The 20222-nt window shown below is 47.2% G+C and overlaps 2 long non-coding RNA genes and 2 other non-coding genes across 7 annotated transcripts in view; all 4 read left to right on the top strand.

Moving 5' to 3' along the window:
* Positions 1–20222, top strand: part of LOC140896621 (uncharacterized) — a 58294-nt gene that overhangs the window by 32126 nt on the left and 5946 nt on the right. The gene's annotated exons all lie outside the window — the stretch shown is intronic.
* On the top strand, positions 9363–18940 carry LOC140896623 (uncharacterized). 4 transcript variants are annotated; one of them, XR_012154596.1, is made up of 5 exons: positions 9363–9432; positions 12965–13046; positions 15729–15859; positions 17706–17783; positions 18752–18940. It is a non-coding gene; the product is annotated as an uncharacterized lncRNA (long non-coding RNA). The 4 variants fall into 4 exon arrangements; XR_012154599.1 differs by lacking the exon at positions 9363–9432 and adding an exon at positions 9950–10166; XR_012154598.1 differs by lacking the exon at positions 9363–9432 and adding an exon at positions 9950–10197.
* LOC140897431 (small nucleolar RNA SNORD126) lies at positions 17356–17433 on the top strand. The gene has a single exon (XR_012154730.1). It is a non-coding gene; the product is annotated as a small nucleolar RNA SNORD126 (small nucleolar RNA).
* On the top strand, positions 18329–18476 carry LOC140897430 (small nucleolar RNA SNORA79). Its single transcript, XR_012154729.1, has one exon. It is a non-coding gene; the product is annotated as a small nucleolar RNA SNORA79 (small nucleolar RNA).

The raw sequence follows: 20222 nt of genomic DNA, 5'->3' as shown, positions 1-20222 counted from the left end.
TACGTTAGATTATCTTTTGTTTTAGCTTGTGAATTTTACCTATGCTAAGAGGGAGTTTTATTCTTGTTTTGTCACTTTAAAGTTAAGCCTAGAGGGGAATCCTTTGTGTTTTAAGTCTTTTTATTACTCTGTAAAATTACCTTCCGTCCTGATTTTACAGAGGTGCTTCTTTTACTTTTTTTTTTTTTTAAATATAATAAAATTCTTCTTTTAAGAACCTGATGGGTTTTTAGTGTCCTAAAAACCCAAGGGTCTGGTCTGTGCTCACCTTGTTGACCTATTTGGTTGGTATATTATTCTCAAGCCTCCCCAGAAAAGGGGGTAAGGGGCTTGGGGGGGGGGGAGATAGGGCTCCAAATGGCTCCTCCCTGAATGTTTGTCTAAATCATTTGGTGGTGGCAGCAATACCATCCAAGGACAAGGAATTTGTGCCTTGGGGAAGTTTTTAACCTAAGCTGGGGGAATATAAATTTAGGGGGTCTTTCGTGCAGGTCCCCACATCTGTACCCCAGAGTGGGGAGGGAACCCTGACAGGAGCCTCAACTGCTAATTAACAGTGCCTCGATACTTGTTTATGCTGCAGACTTTGTTGTCAGGGATTCCCAAGGACTCTGGTGTCTGAGGACAGAACACCCACCCATACACACACAGCCCCTGCATTTTTCTGCACACACACACACACAGAGCTCCTGCACTGCACACACCCCCACAGCTCCTGCATTGCTCTGCACACACAGAGCCCCTGTATTGCACATCCCCTCCCCACGATAACTCCTGTGTCCGGTGTCTAAGGGCAGAACTGTGGCCTTTACATGATTTGCTGGGCTGGTGCAAGTCCTGGTGCACTTGAGCAGTGCTACCCACAGGCGCTGGGTGTTCCCAGGCCAGGATGTGCCCTAGCCCCTGGGGAACAGGCAGCAGAGGCATTACAGCTGGATGGGCCCCCGGATTGCTCCCTGGTGGGGCTGGGCAGCAGCTGTGGGGTCTAGGGCAACCCTCAGGCCCTGCCCAGATTATGCCAATCCCTCAAGACCACCAAACCCGCTCTCCTGGCAGAGCAGCACCTGCCAGTGGCAGTGTGGGCATCTCCCTTTCCTGGCTGCCCCCAGGCTTGCAGTGGGAGATGCCTGATGGGGAACAGGGAGCGGAAGTTAATTTGACCCCATGCCACCATAATAGGGTCCTATGGGGGCACAATGACTGGAAGTTATATTGCCCTGGTGAGCGCGGTATTAGAATCCATCCAGAAACAGTGACCAGAAGTTTTATTGCCCCAGTGCGCGCTCCATTAGAGTCCGAACGGGATAGTGACTGAAATTGACATCACCCAATAATCTCTCTAATGGATTTCCACCAGGAACAGTGGGTGGAGGTTGCCCCACTTCCATAACAGGGGAATGAGAAGCTAGTGGAGAATGGAAGAGCTGGCCAGGGCTGGAGGCTTTGAGACGAGGGGCACTTGGCAGCTATTGGGGAGTGGGGGAGGGAGGAGGGGCAGGGATGTGGGGGTCCCTGCTGCAGTGCAGCAAGCTGGAGCCTACACTCCCGTGGTGCACTGGGGCTGGTGCAGAGAGGCCCACAGGGCGGGGCAGGGAGACAACATCTCCCATAGGGAGAGGGCCCTTCCAAGCAAGGTTGGCACCTCCCGAAGCAGCACGGACCCTTTCCCAGCATCACAGCAGCTTCTGCTTCCGGCCTCGCACCACCGACCCCTTGTCCTAGAAATGAGATGGTAGGGCCAGACTGGCAGTGGCTAATGGAAGATGGAGACAGGGGAGACACTATATCTACCATGATGCTCCAGGGCTAGGATTGCCAACTTTCTATTCCCACAAAATTGAACACCCTTGTCCCACCCCCTGCCTCCATCTCCCATCAGCCTGGTCAGTTCGTATCTCTGATGTTCATAACTCTGAGGTTCCACTGTATCCCCCTATTGACTGGGTACATGTCACCTCAGGTCATGATGCTGAGATCAAGTTTCTAGACACCATGAATAACTGCTTCTTGGAGTAGCTAGTCCTGGAGCCCACAAGTGGGGAGGCCACCCTTGATTTAGTCCAAAGTGAAGCAAAAGATGTGGTCCAGAAGGTGAATATAGCTGAAACACTCAGTAATAGCAACCATGATATAATTAAATGTTAACATCCTCGGCTGGGGGGGTACGGGGGAAAAAGGGGGAATGACACCAAAGAAACCCACCACAGTAGCATTTAATTTCAGAAAGGGAAAACTACAAAAAAAATGAGAAAGCTAGTTAAATGGAAATTAAAAGGTATAGTCACAAAAATGAAATGCCTACAAGCTGTATGGAAACTTTTAAAAAACATCATAGTAGAGGTTCAAATTAAATGTATACCCCAAGTTAAAAAAAAACACATAGTAAGAGGACCATTAAAGTGCCACCATGGTTAAACAACAAAATTAAAGAGGCAGTTAGAGGCATTAAGGCACCTTTTAAAAATTGGAAGTTAAATCTTATTGAGGAAAATAGAAAGAAACAAACACCAGCAGGTCAAGGGTAAAAGTTTAATTAGGCAGGTCAAAAAAGAATTTGAAGAGCAACTTGTGTGGCAAAATACCTTGTTTGCCTCAGTCCTTTTTAGCCTTAAAGACTCAGGTTTGGGGCAAAGCAAATCCTTATAGGTGGCACAGGGTCCTGCTACTCCTCTCCTCAGTTAGCCCCTTGTGCTTATTTTCCTTCCCTCCTGAGGAGCAAATGTAGCCTCCCTACTGGGAAGGTTTGGTTTCTGGCTGCAAACAGCCTACTAACAGTTTCCCTACTCCTTCACTCTCCCCCTCCTACTACCCAGGGGAGGGGTTAAAAAGGTCCCAAGTAGTTGGAGTCAGCTGAACCTAATTGATTCCCTAGCAACCCCTTTTCCAGCTGAACCTTATTGCCCCCTGGTTCTCTCTCCTCAGTGGATAGGGAGGGGCCTTTTAAACCCCTGGGACTAATTACTACCCCCTTTTTGTAGCTGTTTGTCCTGGGTTTACCACACTAGCCAAAGTCTCAAAAACCAACAGCAAAAAAATGTTTAAGTACATCTGAAGCAGGATCTTCAAGTACATTTGTTCAAGTTTAAGTACATCTGAAGCAGGATCTTCAAGTACATTTGTTCAAGTTTAAGTACATCTGAAGCAGGATCTTGTGTTTAAGTACATCTGAAGCCTGCCAAACAATCAGTGGAGTCACTGGACAATCAAGGTGCTAAAGGAGCAGTCAAGGAAGACTAGGCCATTGCAGAGAAGCTAAATAAATTCTTTGCATCTGGCTTTACTGCTGAGGATGAAAGGGAGGTTGAAAATCCAGACTCCTAGGTTTTATTCCCAATTTTGGGAGAAGAATGAATCAGGACACCTGGGTTCTATTCTCAGCTGGGCCAGTGACTCAGACAAGTCACTTGGGCCCAGATCTCATAGATATTTAGGGCATGGCTATACTTGCAGATGTAGAGCTCTGTGAATTAAACCAGCCCTTGGAGAGCACAGTAGGGAAAGCTCTGCAGTGTGTTCACACTGTCAGCTGCAAGTGCACTGGCATGGCCACATTTGCAGCACTTGCAGCAGCATTGTGAGTGGTGCATTATGGGCAGCTATCCCACAGAGCACCTCTTCCCATTCTGGTGCTGTGGCTTGTGGGAAGGGGGTGGAGGGCTGCAGGGCATTCTGGGTCCTGTCCCAATGCCCCGAGATGCATCACTTCGCATCCCAGAAATCTCCCTGCTTCCGTCCATATTTGGCACCATCTTTCAACCTTTTTTGTACTGTGCACTCTGTATTCCCTTTTGGTCTGCGGGAATGGAACCCAAAGTGCTAAGGAATATGCTGATGAGTCTCGCCAGCACATCTGTCATAAATATAAAGGGAAGGGTAACCACCTTTCTGTACACAGTGCTATAAAATCCCTCCTGGCCAGAGGCAAAGCCCTTTTACCTGTAAAGGGTTAAGAAGCTCAGGTAGCCTGGCTGGCACCTGACCCAAAATGACCAACGAGGGGACAAGATACTTTCAAATCTGGAGTGGGGGGAAAGGCTTTTGTCTGTCTGTGTGATACCTTTGCCGGGAACAGATCAAGGATACAAGCCCTCCAACTCCTGTAAAGTTAGTAAGTAATCTAGCTAGAAAATGCATTAGGTTTTCTTTGTTTTGGCTTGTGAAATTCGCTGTGCTGGAGGGAATGTGTATTCCTGTTTTTGTGTCTTTTAAGGTTTTGCCTACAGGGATTCTTTGTTTGGAATCTGACTGCCTGTAAGATTATCTTCCATTCTGATCTTACAGAGGTGATTCTTTCACCTTTTCTTTAAATGAAATTCTTCTTTTAAGAACCTGATTGATTTTTCATTGTTCTTAAGATCCAAGGGTTGGGGTCTGTGTTCACCTGTACCAGTTGGTGAGGATATTATTATCAAGCCTTCCCCAGGAAAGGGGGTGTAGGCTTGGGGGAATATTTGCGGGGAATAGGACTCCAAGTGGTCCTTTCCCTGTTCTTTGTCTAAATCACTTGGTGGTGGCAGCAGCATACTGTTCAAAGACAAGACGGAATTTGTGCCTTGGGAAAGTTTTTAACCTAAGCTGGTAAGAATAAGCTTAGGGGGTCTTTCATGCGGGTCCCCACATCTGTACCCTAGAGTTCAGAGTGGGGAGGGAACCCTGACAACATCACATTTGGCAGTCAAGTTACTCCTTAAGCTACAAACTGACAGTAAGGAGTCCGACGATGTCGACTCGCTTAACGCATATGACACGAGATTGCTTGTGGCATTTATGGACATGCTCACCGCCATGGAACACCACTTTTGGGCTCAGGAAACACGCACTGAGTGGTGGGATCACATCGTCATGCAAGTCTGGGGTGACGAGCAGTGGCTGCAGAACTTTCGGTTGAGAAAAGCCATTTTCATGGGACTGTGTGATGACCTCACCCCCACCCTGCGGCGCAAGTACACGAGATTGAGAGCTGCCCTGCCGGTGAAGAAGTGGGTGGCTATTGTAATCTGGAAGCCAGTTTGGAGTGGGAAAGTCGACCGTTGGAATCATGTTGATGCAAGTTTGCAGGGCCATTAATCGCATCCTGCTCAGAAGAACCGTGACTCTGGGTAACGTGCATGACATTGTAGCTGGCTTTTCACAAATGGGTTTCCTTAACTGCGGAGGGGCGATAGATAGGACGCATATTCCAATTCTGACACCAGCCCACCTAGCCTCCGAGTACGTTAATCAGAAGGGGTATTTCTCTATGGTTCTCCAGGCACTTGTGGATCACTGTGGACATTTCATTGACATTAATGCAGGCTGGCCCGGAAAGGTGCATGATGCACGCATCTTTCGGAACACTGGCCTGTTCAGGAAGCTGCAAGCCAGGACTTTCTTCCCAGACCAGAAGATCACCGTATGGGAAGTTGCCCATTGTGCCCATTGTGATCCTTGGAGACCCCACTTACCCTTTAATGCCATGGCTCATGAAACCCTACACGGGGAGCCTTGACAGCAGCAAGGAGCGGTTCAACAGCAGGCTGAGTCAGTGCAGAATGACTGTGGACTGTGCTTTTGGCCATTTAAATGGCTGCTGGCACTGTCTGTATGGGAAGCTGGACCTGGCCGATGACAACATCCCTGTGATCATATCCGTGTGCTGTACCCTCCATAACATTTGTGAAGGGAAGGGTGAAAGATTCACTCAGGCATGGAACTCGGAGGTTCAACACCTGGAAGCTGAATTTGAACAGCCAGAGAGCAGGGCTATTAGAGGAGCTCAGTGCGGGACTGCAAGGATTGGGGATGCCTTGAGGGAGCAGTTTGAGGCTGAAAGTCACCAGTAATGTTTGGTGCCCCGCACGGGAGTGAAAGGTGGTGGTTCCAGTGTTAGTAGGAATCTGTGTTTGCTACACTGACTTGCAGTGCCTGTTGCTTTCCTGGGCTAAGGTATCTTTTACTTAATGCAATAATAAAGAATGTTTTCAAAGCCAGAAAATCCATTTATTGAAAAGAAAATTCATTTATTGAAAAGAAACACAACTGCTTGGGAAACAGAAAGGGCAAAGAGGTGGGGTGGTGAATGGTTCAATCACAGATTTGTGTATGTCCTGTTATCATACTCTGCCTTCCTGTCTGGAGTGCTGTGCAATGAGTGCTGCACTTCAGGATGGCTAAAATGCATGGTGTTGGGGGTTGAGTGCAGTGGGTAAGGGTCGTAGTTTTCAGGGCTGGGTGGTGAAGCTACAGGTGTTGGAGGCAGCTGGTGTCGATAAGAACCCGGATGTGGGGAAAGTGGGTTGGAGGTGACATGGGGGCACAAGGGAAAGGGTTTTGGGACAAGGGCTGCAGTGGGGGGGGGGGCGGGCACGGTAGTGCTCCACCTGTGTGGCTACGAGCGCCTGTATCGGGTCCTCTTGGTGCTCCATAATGCTTAGCAGCCGCTCCATGCTTTGGTGCCAGTGATCCACATTCTGCCGGCAGACCCTCCTTTCACTCTCCCGCCACTCCTGCGCTTTTTGATTTTCATTATGGGACTGCTGCATTATTTCATGCAGCATGTTGTCTTTGCTTCTACATGGCCTCTTCCTAATTCTTTGGAGTCTTTCAGCCAGTGATAACATGGGCCGCTGACATCTCAAGGTTGCACCTGTAAAGGCAAAATGCAACACTTAACAGAGGCAGCATTGTTCACATCAGACAGAGCAATGATTTGCCCATACTTAAAGACAAGCACAGGCTATACAATAGCAGAATTTGCCCATCCCTAAACGAGCGCATATAACCCACAGGAGCCCCAAAATGGTGAGTAAGCACAGAGACAAGGGGGCCGGATTGTTTCACGGCCATACCGTCCTCTGGGTTTCTGTGCCTTGGGGAGAGCTAACAGCTGCAAGAGGTCCCTATACTGAACACTGTCCCCACATTTTCCACAGGAGTTCATCCTGGAAGATATCTCGCTGATGAGGGTGACCTGGGAAGCAAGGGAGGGTCTTCTACTATAATGTGGCTTCTCCCCTGGTCCGTATGCAGTTTGCCTCTGTGCAGCAATGGTCCCCCCGCTCCTCATGGCGCAGTGGCATGGACATGTTAGCCTTACTGGGACAAGAAATACAGTAGCTCTCCCAAGGAACCTGCGCAAGTGCATTGCCCAGCTTCTGCATGAGACCTTTGAAGAGATCACTGAGGTATATTACCGCGATGCGAGAGAGCATATCAACACCCTATTCCGCATCTAGGCATGCTTGCAGCCCTAGCCCTCCTCGCCCCAAGAACCCGCACAGAAAAACATTCGTCCCAAAATAAAAGCCGCTTACCAAGCATCTCCTTTGGTGTTTGTCCTTCCCCAAGCACTGGCCACTGCGATTGGCTACCTTCTTCCTGGCTTGAGAACAGCTCCTGGCTGCATGCATCTAGGGGTGTCTCCCTCCTCCTCAGCACCCTCACTCCCCTTTCCTCCTCCTCCTCCTCCTGCCTTGTTAAACTGGGCTCTGAAGTATCCATGGTGGTCCTCAGAGTGGAGGTAGGGTCACCCCCAAGTATTGCGTCCAGCTCTTTGTAGAAATGGTAGGTCCCGGGGGCAGCACTGGAGTGGCATTCCACAGCTCCTTCACTTTAACCCTGCACTGCTGTGCGTCTTGGTCATGGCCCCTTTCCATCATGTCCCTTGATATCTGCCCAAAGGTATTGTAATTCCTACGGTTGGAGCACAGCTGGGACTGGACAGCTTCCTCCCCACAAACACTGATGAAGTCCAGCACCTCTCCATTTCTCCATACTGGGGATCACCTGGTGCGTGGAGGCATGGTCACCTGGAAAGATTTGCTAAGAGCACTCCACGCCTTGCTGAGCAAACAGGAAAGGGATTTTCAAAATTCCCAGAGAATTTAAAGGGTGGGTCTGATGGTTGGTCACCTGAGGGCAGGGCAGTAGAGTTCAAAGTGATGACCAGAGTGGCTAGAACAGGCATTGTGGGATACTTCTGGAGGCCGATCAGAGCGCAATAACAGACCAGGGTGTCCACACTGGCGCCGTGGTCCTCCAGCCGGGACACAGCAAGTGTAATGCCTCTCGTCGAGGTGGATTACCAGAAGCGCTCCAGCCGCAGAGTCCAAGCGCTGTACGTGCCTTGCCAGTGTGGACACTTCATGAGTTAGTGTGCCCGGGGATGCTTTAATGCACTCTAATTCACAAGTGTAGCCAAACTCTTAGGTGCTTAATTCCCAGTGCGAGTTATATGCCTCTATACCTTTGAGGATCTGCGCCTTCACCTCTTTCTGAGCCTGTTTCTCCACCTGTAAAATGGCGACAGTGGTGGCTACCTTTGGACTACACACGGAAAGGAAAATTCTGCTGTGAAATACACCAGTTTAAACCTGGAGCAAGCAACTCCACTGAAGTTAACAGGGTTATGTCAGTGTAAGTGAGAGCACAGTCTGGTAGGAAGCATGGTACACAAGGGATTTTATTATTCTCCTTTGCAGATTTTGCCAAGATTTCCCACATTTATTTTACCCACAAATGTTATTGAAGTCCCACATTGCAGATGCCTCCTACAGCCTTTGACTCTGAATCTGGATATATATTAGGATTGTCAAAGGCATTTAAATGAATTAGGTGCCTAACTCCTACGGAAGTTAGGGTGCCTAGGTACTTTTGAAATACTTTAGATACTTTTCAGCATCTTTAGGTGCCTAAACAACCTTTAGAAATTTGGCTCTCTACTGCCAGTACCTTTCTGTATTTTCCAGTCCTGGGACTTCAGAATGAGGAAAATCCAAAGTGCTATATAAATGTGAAATATGTTTATTGATATTACATTTTTTGTAAGGGGTTTGGAAATCAAAATGATCCCAAAATTCCAGGGCTACATTTTTCAAAACTAGGACCCTAAATTCAGATTCCTAAACTCTGATTTAGTCTCCTAAATAAGTGACCTTCAGAAATGTTGAGCAGGGTTGCTCTGTACTTTTGAATATCAGCCCAATCTACACCCCACATAAGGATTTCTGGACAGTGCCTCCAAAAACTCCAGGCTAGTTTTTCAAATTTTGGCCCAAGATTGCATTCTTATAACAGACTGAAAAATCTTTATATGCATCTGAGGAAGTGAGCTGTAGCTCACGAAAGCTTATGCTCTAATAAATTGGTTAGTCTCTAAGGTGCCACAAGTACTCCTTTTCTTTTTGAAAAATCTTTGAGATTTCACAGAAAACCATGGATTTCTGTCACACGAATTTTCCTAAAACCAGCTCTGTAAAGCCATGGGTTAAAGTTTCTGCATCTCATTCACCTCATTCAGAGAAATAACACTGACTGCTTTATGTTCTCAGCCAATTACAAAGCCGCTCTCTTCCCTGTCCCACCTACCACTTCCTCTTATCTGTCTCTCTTTCATCATCACTATACTTCCTGTATCCTTGTTTCTATATTCCGAGTCCTAGGCCAGTGTGGTGGGTAAGTTGCAAGATCTCTAATTCGGTTTGAATCCTTTGCCATTCTGGGTTTAATTTTTGCCATCCACCCATATGTTAAGATTAGAATACGTGTCCTTAAGACTTTATGTGGGGAGAGCAGTGTTCCCGTGGATGGAATTTGGCACTGGGACTGGTGAATTCAGAATGTGTAGGTCACCCCGTTAAGTGGGGCCAAAGGCAGGAGGTTATTGGGAAAGTGGTCTGTTAAACTGTGAGATTGTGCTGTGTGATCTTCAGCGACACCCCTGAAATTCCCATTGAATTCGCAGTATCTGGGCGAAACAGATGACATGATTTGTCCCTGCGTTTTAATGAATTACTATGTGTCTGTCTGCAGTGTCCTCTTCAGGCCTGCACGAAGGCACGCATGCGGTGGAAAGAGTTGGTTATCTCTCTCTCTCCCCCCCGGCATGATTTGGTGACTTGTTTCAGGGCAGGCAGGGAGTGTGCTGCAGAGCTCGGAAGCGACCCCGGGAGTTCTGACGCTTAGTTTTGCCCTTTAATCCAGTAGACTCTACTCCCAGCTCCGGGAGGGAGAGCAAAGTCCTGAGACCCGCTCCTCCTGCTATAACCAAACCATAATAAACAGCAGGAGTTTTATGTACAAGTGTGTGTCCCTTTAAGAGGAAAAGCACACGGTGGGGGAGCCGGTGAAGGCTGAACGAAGGACGTCCTTGCTGCGGCGGGGGCAGGGCTCGGGAGGTGCCTTCCGCGGTGTGTCCTAGGACTAGCAGCCTCTTTCGGGGTGCGGAATGAGCGGGGAGCGGGTTTGACTTGGGGTTCAGAAATGCTGCTGCTGGCGGCAATGGTGAAGCTGACCACTCCGTGTGTGGCGGATGTGTTGGGGAAAGGGTGGGAGCTGAACGTCGCTCCAGGCCTCAATTTTGCTCTGGCTTTTCTCCCCACTTTATAATTTGCCGGTGAAACTCCACTGAAGGAAGTATATGGAAGTTTAGTTACAAGAGAAGAAAGTTGAGTGGGCTCTGCTGGCTTTGAAACACACCGTGCAATTCAGAGGCTATCTTGAGCCCAATGTGGCTCCCGTGGTAAAACGCCTGTCTGCTTGTATAGTGCCTTTGCTGAAGCCGGGGTGCTCTCCAGACCCCATTTTAAAAATGGGTTTCATGATGGATGGGCTCAAGACTCCTGGGTTCTACCCCAGCACTGGGAGGGTAGAGGGGCCTTATGGTAGGTGAGCTGGGAGTCAGGACTCCTATTACTGGCTCTGAAGATGACCCAGGGGTGACCTTGAGTAAGCCACTTTGCCTGTGCCTCTCTGTACCTCAGTTTCCCCAACTGTACAATGTGACTAGTACTTCATAAGGAAGCATGGTGAGTCTTGATTCATTAATGATTATGCTTATAAAAACACTCCAATCTGGAATGGGAGTTACTAGAAAAAGAGCAAATTATTAAATATTGTTGTTTCTGCATCTGTTTTGACCCCTTATTAGCTACAGGTGGTTGGGTACTTCATAGCCTTTGAGCCATCCCTGTCAGCAACCTTTACCTGATCTGTAGCATCTTAAGACTCTTTGCATCTACCAAGGTAAAGGAAGCCAATCACTTTTATACAGGTCAGAAAGATACTCCTTGAGCCCAGGATCTATGAAGCCTCAAAGGATGTCAGATACAGAATGCAAACACCATAGGCTGCAAGCAGCCAGGCTTTCCCAGAAAGATTCTGTGCCTTGCTCTGGGGGGTTGGATCTGCAAATGAGGCAGTGGGATAAAGTCTGGAGGCTGATTCAGGGCAGCAATGGGTTCAATTAAGGATTATTCTAACACAGAAGATTGGAGCTACATAGGATGGGTGGCCTAACAGGCCTGTTTTCTTGGGGTCAATGTAGGATTGTTCCCTATAGTCTGCTTTCTATCCCTTTGTTCACTCTGGTTTTAAAAGCCATAAAGTCAGTCAGGAAGAGCTGAGACTAGAAGTGTAAATGCGGAAGAGGCTGAGAGGAAGGAGGACTCAGCAGTTAGGGTGCAAGCCTGGGACTTGAGAGACATGGGCTTAATTTCTGGCTCCACCACAAATTTCTTGTGTGACCATGTGCCAGTCTTAGTCTCTCTGTGCCAGATTTTTACAGGTACTTGGGCACTAAAGATACAGATAGATATGTAGTGGAATGTTCAGAAACATGTAGGTTCCTAACACCTACTGATTTCATGTCTGTGAGCACCTAAAGACACAGAATTTTAAAAACTGGCCCAATGCCTCAATTCTTTAGCTGTAAAATTTGGAGAATAGCAGAGCCCTACATCACCAGGAAGAGATTGTGAGGTGGCGCCATGTAAGACTGACCTTAATCTGGTTATATTCATGGCTCTGCCACTTGCTGGTGATCTGGGGCAAGTCATTTGCCTCTCTGTGCCTCAGTTTCCCCATCTATACAATGGGGATGATATTGACTTTGCAGGGCGGATGAGAATTAATGTTTGTAAAGCAGTCGGACTGGAATTGTTGGAGCAGCCTAAGGGGGGTAAGGTACCTAACTCCCGTAGGCTCCTCTGAAAGCCTCACTGTTGAAGATGTTCGGAAGAAAGGAGCTAGAGAAGGCCAAACCCTTGTTACTGTATTAATTTTAGTGAGTGTAGCTTCTGCATTATTGGTAAGTTGCTACTTACCCCTGTAGGCGGGAACGTCCTTGTGTCATGGAGTCCCTGGGCGATGCTCTGGAACTGTTCCCTACAAAGCCAGTCAGGACTCTGGGGAAGTCTCTTCTCTCTGAGCAGACTGTCTTCAGGACACACAGCTTCCACCTTCCTGGGTCTGACCTTGGAGCATTCAGCATCCTCCGCCCCTCACTGTGCTTCCCACAGTGAGTCCGCCCAGGCGGGCTCCTGGGGAAGCCAGAGGGTCCTGCACCCCAACTTCGCAGTCAGATGTGACTCTCAGCCAGCCAGTAAAACAGAAGGTTTATTAGATGACAGGAACATGTTCTAAAACAGAGCTTGTAGGTGCAGAGAACAGGACCCCTCAGCTGGGTCCATTTTGGGGGGCAGTGAGGCAGACAACCAAGTCTGCACTTCACTCCATGTCCCCAGCCAGCCCCAAACTGAAACTCTCTCCCGCCCCTCCTCCTCTGGGCTTTGTCCCTTTCCTGGGACAGGAGGTCACCTGATTCCTTTGTTGTCCAACCCTTTAGCTCTCACCTTGCAGGAGGGAAGGGCCAGGCCATCAGTTGCCAGGAAACAAGGTGTTGGCTATTCTCTGTGTCCAGACCCCTACACATACCTGCCCTCTAGGGCTCTGCAATGATCATACACCCTTATCCCATCACCTAGATACTTAAGAACTGCATAGGGAAAACTGAGGCACCCCCACAATATTCAGAGGAAACATTAAGAACAGTCCCGCTTTGTCACACCTTGTAGTGGCTTTTACACTCCAGTCTCTATTGTAATCTTTAAAAACCTCTTTTCTAACATAGCTGTGGTGATGTTGGATTCTGTTTTGCCAGGTTTTGGTCTGTGTATCCTAAACCACTGTTTGTATCCCTTCATTTTAGGCTGAAAATGGAATTGATGAGCTGGGAGGAAACAATTGCTTTGGACCAATGCCATATTCCAGATACGGGGAGCAATGAGCTGGTATGAGATTGGCTTCTTACAGAGGAAGGGAAATCCCTTGCCTAGGGAACTAAACTCGCCCTAGAGTTCAATGGTTTTGCTGTTATGTCAACTGTAGTGGGTTAGAACGGGGGGGGCTGGGAGTCAGGACCCCTGAGTTTTATTCCCAACTCTGGGGGAGTGTAAACTAGTGGTTAGAGCAAGGGAGTCCAGTCTAGTTGTAGAGAAGGGGGACTGAGAGTCAGGACTCCAACAGAAGAAAAATAACCCTCTCAAATGTTCCACAGGAAGGATTTCGATGTCAAACTTATCTTGGTCACTAACAGAACTCTTCCCCCTGAAAAAAAACAAACAAACCAAGCAAAAACCCAACCCCTTAGTTTTACGATCATGTGGGTGAATGTACTTTGCTGGGAAGTGGGGTTCGCTTTGCTGGGAAGTGGGTACGTGATCTGTTTATTACATCTGCAAGCAAACTAGCTCAGTGGTTTGAGCATTGGCCTGCTAAACGCAGGGTTGTGAGTTCAGTCCTTGAGGGGGCCATTTAGGGATCTGGGGCAAAAATTGGGGATTGGTCCTGCTTTGAGCAGGGGGTTGGACCAGATGACCTCCTGAGGTCCCTTCCAACCCTGATATTCTATGAGTCTATGAGACTCCTGGGTTTTATTTGCCTACCTCTCTTTAAGGGCTTTACCAAGACCTGTAATTTCCAACCTGGAGAGAGGACTCCAGAGTATTCCTGTTAGATCATGGTCCCACCTGCCAGATAACCTATCTCCCTTCCCCCAATTAGTGCAGGCTGAGGTGTGTCAAATCTTCAGTTCTGGCCTTTGGATTGTAGCAGATGTTTTTCAGCTCTGACTTTATCCAAGTGTCTGTTACGAGTTGTGTTGACCGATCCAGCGTTCAGCTACGATCATGGAGTGTAGTAGGAATGACTTGTGGCTTTTGGACCTTGCTAACCTACTCGCCTGTGTGTCTTGAGGCCTTCAGGCTGGTGTTGCCTTAGTGATGTAAACATCAGATTTTAAATCCTCAGTGTCCAGGATTGGTTCGTCTCTTTCCCCTTCTACTGCAGATAAATTAATGCTATTGGTCTGAAGCTGTTTGGGTCTCTTGCTTGAGGGTCTCTTGCTTGAGGTCTTAACAAAATTTGAGATCCTGTCTGCTCACTGTGGACATTAAAAGGGCCATGGGATCTTTTGTTAGCATAGCAGGGAGCTTGGCCAGTTGTCTGCTAAAAAAGGATTCTCAACCTTGTTCTTTGAGGTCACCACAACATGCTATTAAAACTCCAGAGTCCAGCAGGGCTGGGGAGGTCTGGGCTTCAGGGGAGCTGGAGGGGCTTCTGCCCAGCAGGGCTGCGGTGGTTAGCTCTGCGGGGCTCGAGGCTCCAAGTCTTCTGTCTTGGGCCCCTTTCAAGGCTGATTCCCCACTCTGGCACTTTGAATGCAGAAGGTGGGGGCCCACAAGGATTCTAAATATTAATACTGGCCACTTCAGGCTTGTATTAAAGTCCCACGGTTACAGCTTTTCTCTGACCTTGGATTGGTAGGTGCTGCCACCACCCAAGTGCAGAACCCCTTTGAGGCCCAGGAAGGTGCACTTGGGGATTCCTTCCTGTGGGGTGCCCTTTAGCCCCCCTACCCCCTTCCGGGGAAGAGCTGGGGGGAGGGAGGAAGGGAAATCAGCTGTTGCCACCATGTAATTAAACAACATGCACAAACCTCTTAAGACACAGAAATCCAATTCTACTCTTAAAAAAGGTAAATTTTTTTAATTTTAAAAAGAGAGAAATTATATCTGTGAATTTAGGCTTTTGCTAGATGTGTAAAAAAAAAAAAATACAAGGATTAAGCATCAAGAATATCTTTCTTGAGATCCAGCTTAAAGGTTACAAGCAAAACAAAAGCACCTGGGGTTAGCACAGAGGAGTCCACAAGCCATAAACAAATAAAAAGAGATAAACCTAAATGCTTCTTCCTCAACATTTCCTAATCTACTTACATACCTGGGGTTTAAAATGAGTAGTTTCAAGGTATGATACTGAGGATTTTTCATACCTGGCCCCAAGCTTCTTACACCATAACTCTGCCCTGGGAGAACTCTCTGGGAGAACAACCACAGAGGGAGAAAAGGGGAATCTTTGTTTCAAAATTAAAAATTCTAGCCTTCCCATTGATTCTTTTGGTTAGGTGCCCACTCAGTTCCTTTTACCTATGCATAGCAGTGAGACTTTTTAACCCTTTACAGGTAGAGCAATTAGAGAACAGCTACTAAGAGGGATTTTATAGCTACTGGCTGGGTGTCCATAAAAGGGAGCTCTTCCCCCCCCCGCCCCCCTTCATTTATCACAGCCCCAACCAGCCTAATGCTGGCACTACTTCATGGACCAGCCGCGGGCCCCCAGTTGAGAATCGTTGTGCTAAAATATTCCCCTCCTTTCTCCTGTTGCACTTTGCTCTGGCTGTCTCTCTCCACCCCAGAAGTGACTTCATTTTAGTCCTGCTGTCTTCCTCTCCATGTATAGTGCTAGCTCTTCCTGCCTAGATGTGCCCAGGTAGAACTGGCCTGTGGTGTGCTGGGGAATTCAGTTTAGATGGGTCCAGAAGCAACTCTGATCTCTGGTATAGCTGCAGCAGCAGGGCAGAGGAAGAGGCTTTGTGGGTTATAGTTTTATGAATGTTTCTTTGCCTGTTTCAGGTGGTGGAGAGGCTGGAGACTGACTCCCCAACCCCATGAAACGATTGGGGTGAAGTGGACAAATGAAGTTACTGAATCTTGAAAATGGGCTGAAATGAAACACCCCGGATCTGAGCACCAAGTACAGTAGGGTAAGGGTTTCCTGCTGAGTAGGGCCTTAAAGAAAAGGGACTGAGTGCTTTTACAGCCTACATGAGCTGAGATAAGGATAATCAGCTCCTGTGCTTTCAGGGCTTGCTCTGATCTCTGTGAGGGGTAGCGGGGAGTAGCCAGAGGTGTGTTGCTGGAGGCAGGATGCTTCACTTGATGGGGCCCATCCACTGTTTTATTATTAGTTATGTTACACTGTTGCCTAGAGGCCCTACTGTGTTGGGGGTTGTACAGACGCTTAGCAACCATCCCTGTTCCAAAGATTTTTGTTGACTTTGTCTGCTTAGGTTATAAAGGATGGAAGACGGGAAGTATCAGCATTACAGATGGGGAACTGAGGTACAGAGAGCTGACGGCTGAGATTTTTTCAAAGGAGCCCAGTGGAGTTAGGCACCGAAATCAGAGATTTAAAAGGACTTGTTTGAGGTCACCCAGGGTGTCTGTGGCGGAGCTGAGAACTGAGCACAGATGTCCCAGTCCAGAGCCTTAACCACACAACTGTCTTGAGGGTGGGTGTTGAGGGGAGACCCGGCCCACAAGTAATTTCTTCTCAGACCCATGAGACCCCCTCTGTGCTTTGCCATTGGTGGTGTCGCAGCTGGGTTTGAGGGCATGGGTGGAGTGCTATGAGTATATTCAGTCCATCTTTCACCTGATGACACGTGCCCTGAGCAGACCCCATTTCATCAAGGATGGAGAGAAGCATTAACTCCCTCTCCATTTTGTGCCTGCAATGAAATCTAATAGATGTGGTCAACGTTTAAGGCCAGGAGGGACCATTATGACTATCTAGACTGACCTCCTGCATCGTAGGGGGCAAAGAAAGTAACCTAGTAATGCCCACTATGACTCCCTGACTCCTTCCCATTTCTAAAACTCAACTATTATCTCCCCTCTCCACACATGCTGCTTTTAAATAGTACCCTGCACTAGCCCTTCTCATCCCACTGCATCTCCAGTTAACTTCACTGCGCCATTTCCCTGGCTGGAACTGCTGTGACCTTAGAAGCTACTCGTATGGCTTTATTGAAAAGTCAGATTTTGAAGGCTAGACAGAACCGTTAGATTGCCTAGTCTGATCTCTAGTTTAATACCAGCTGGAGAATTTCACCTAGCGATCCTGCTGATTGTGTTTGAGCAAAGCATCCCTCCTAGAAAGGTATTCGTCTCCAATTTTTCAGCATCCGTATTAAAATTGGGACACCAGAACTGGATGCGGTATTCCAGTATTAGACTCACCAGTGCCATATACATGGGTAAAATCACCTCCCTGCTTCTACTGGATACTCCCCTGTTTATGCATGCAGGGATTTTATCCGTCTTCTTTTTGTAGGTAGAGTTGGGGAGCTCATGTTGGAACACGAGGAAGTTGGGTGAGGAAGCAGCTAAAATTCTCAACCACTTGAGGTTTCAGAGTCCTGGGTGGTAGTTTGTGTGTGGGAGGGGCAACCACATCGCCACTTGTAGGACTAGGAGGGGTCTGCTGTGATGAACCGCATGTTCAGTCCGTGTTTCACCTGATCTACCCTGATTGCACACATGCCCTGAGCAGACTAATGAAACAAACACCTGCAGCTGACATCTGATTTGGGAGAAAGCTGATGTTCTAATGGTCTCCAATGGATAAAGTCCCAGACAGTGAGAAGAATAAGTAGCAGATCCATGCAAACTCTTCAGAAACATGGATCTGGTTTTTGTGCAAATGAAGGAGGGGCATAGATGCAAGGAAAAGTTTTCCATGCAGTTGGTAGCTCTTCCCCCTCCCCCTTCTTCTCTCTCTCTCTCTCTCTCCGTTGACCTGGAAACATTTCCTCCTTGTATCTGTAGGGGCAGGAACTCTGAAAACAAAATTGGCTGGTTTCTCTTCTCCCTCCTCGCTCTGGATCCCTTATAGGAATCACAGATGTAAGTGCTGTTGGAAGTTCGTATCCATCCAGTTAGTTAGCATGGCCCCATATTGGCACCCCCCGCCAATGTCACCATGGGGGCAGGTATGGGGCAAGAAAGAGGTACTGTGGCAGACACAGCAGTTAACAAATGTCTTGCATAGAGTATAACATGCGTTCCGCATACAGTGACAAACAGTCTCTGAACTAAAAAGAAAAGGAGTACTTGTGGCACCTTAGAGATATAAATAAATACATTTTGTTAGTCTCTAAGGTACCACAAGTACTCCTTTTCTTTTTGCGGATACAGACTAACATGGCTGCTACTCTGAAACCAGTCTCTGAACTGATCTTCCAAACATTGCCAGGCCGTCTTTCAGTACCTGAAGCTGCAGATGCTTTCAGAAAGCTGTATCTTTCTGCACACATGAACAGGAACTCCTTTTTGCAGGATTTTAGTAAGGAAACTGCTTAGTAAAGGTTTGCTCTTTAGAGAAATTCATGGTGTATCTCTCTAGAGAATCCTGTTGCTTTCAGAGCTGCTCATTTAAGGGAGAGTGGCCGCGATGACCGTTCCTCTGGCTGCCATGAACCATGGGCAGTGGGATTTTTTGTCATCGCAGATTAAACTTGGCCTTTCTTCACTCAGAGTGCTCTTGGATGGGTTTGGCCGTCCGTTGGCACCTTCTGAATTTTGCGGGGTCAGACACTCAAAGAGGCAGAAGGGGACTGGACTTTTAGGGAAAGAAATGGGGTTGAAAAACCACCTGCTCTGTACCTATTTCTCTGTCAACTTTAGGCAGTTGGCTACAGTAACCAGACTGTAAAATTACTATGTGAGCTAAAAGATTGCCTGAGCTGAAGCAGTAGGAGCTATGCTGGCCTCAGCTGGGAGGAGTTAGTACAGTTAAGCTATTTAGTTTTCTAAGAGGCAATTGTGTGCTGCATTCTGCATCTTTAATACTGAGAGATTCCTTATCTTTACAGGGATGATTTGAGATGAACCTTCAAGGAAAATGTATCTTTCTCTCCACCAGCATCAACTGTAAGAGAGAATTTGGGGCCTGAAGATTAAAAGATTTGCCCCGTCTCTGATCTGTATTACAAGGACTCTTTGAAGTTATGTCCAGGAAAGATTACTAAAAACAGGATAATTAAACTAGAATGGATGTGTAAGAGTTGGGTATTTTTTGTACAAACTTTTTGTTCTCAGTGGTAGAACTGAGGGGGAAATGGAGCTTTCTCAACTCTAATCCACTAGTCTGAATTCAGCCCAGGTCAGTTGTGGCTGTGGTTGGGATTTTCAAAGGAGGCTTAAGGGAGTTAGAAGATATGCTATGCTTTAGGCTCCTTTTGAAAATCCCATTGCTATCTGAAGGCTTTTCAGTTGCCCTTTCTGTGAAGTGAGTTAGGGTTTGACCTCATGTCTGAAATACAATATCTGCCCAGATATTTTTAAAGTTCCTAGTCATTGTAATATCCATGGGCTTGTACAAAATTGAGGATCCGGATGATTATCAACATCGGTCTATTTACTGCTGGGTCCAAAATTACTTTCCACTCTTCTGTGAGTTTACTCTCCCGTGTCCACTGTCTGTTTTCTACTACCAACACCGTTTAGGTTACGCTGAGATTTTCAAATGTGCTCAGGATTTGGACACTCGGTTCCCATTCAAAAAATTAATGGGAATTTAACAGGCAAATGCCATAGATTTGAAAATCCTTAACTTAAGCGTATTTAAACTATGTCTCCCTCACCCTATAGGTGCAAACTCGTCAGACACTAGCTCAGACCCTTATTTTGTGCTCCCAATGTTGGCTTCCTCTATCATTCTTTTTTCTCTCCACCCCAAATAAACAGATGTAGATCCTTTCCCACTGAGTGGGCAGCCACCACTGCAGGTCTTCTACATAGCTCACGAAAGCTCATGCTCAAATAAATTAGTTAGTCTCTAAGGTGCCACAAGTACTCCTTTTCTTTCTACATATTACAGTTCTTGTGCTGAACAGCTGGGAGGCAGTGAGAGAGATGGAGTTGAGCGCTAGGGCTGTGTGAACTGAATTCAGCAACGTGTGGTTTTGAGTTTAGATGGTCCTGGGTTATATGGGAGTCAGGACAGATTCTCAATGTCATGAGCAGAGATGCCATGCTGGACCCTCAAAACCAGGGCCATCCCAGAAAACGTGAGGCATTTGATCCTCAAGAGTTTGAACTAGCTTGTGGGGATTCAGCTGAACACAAGAAACAAGCATTTCCCCAAAATCATGTCTTTAAATTTAAACCAGGATGCATCTAAAAATTTTGTAATTCTCCAAAAAAAATTTGAACTCCTTATTATGGCAGAAGTTGCAGTTTTATTCTTCTAACGAGATTGCCTTTTTACTGTGTGTGACAGTCTCGCTCAATTTGATAGCATTTCCGTGTATTTGTCTGTACATGTGTAATGTGATCACTTTT

This window comes from Lepidochelys kempii, chromosome 13 (genome assembly GCF_965140265.1).
Source record: "Lepidochelys kempii isolate rLepKem1 chromosome 13, rLepKem1.hap2, whole genome shotgun sequence".
Lineage (NCBI taxonomy): Eukaryota > Metazoa > Chordata > Testudines > Cheloniidae > Lepidochelys > Lepidochelys kempii.
Note: the sequence above shows the minus strand (reverse complement) of the source record. Positions and strands in the feature narration are given on the sequence as shown.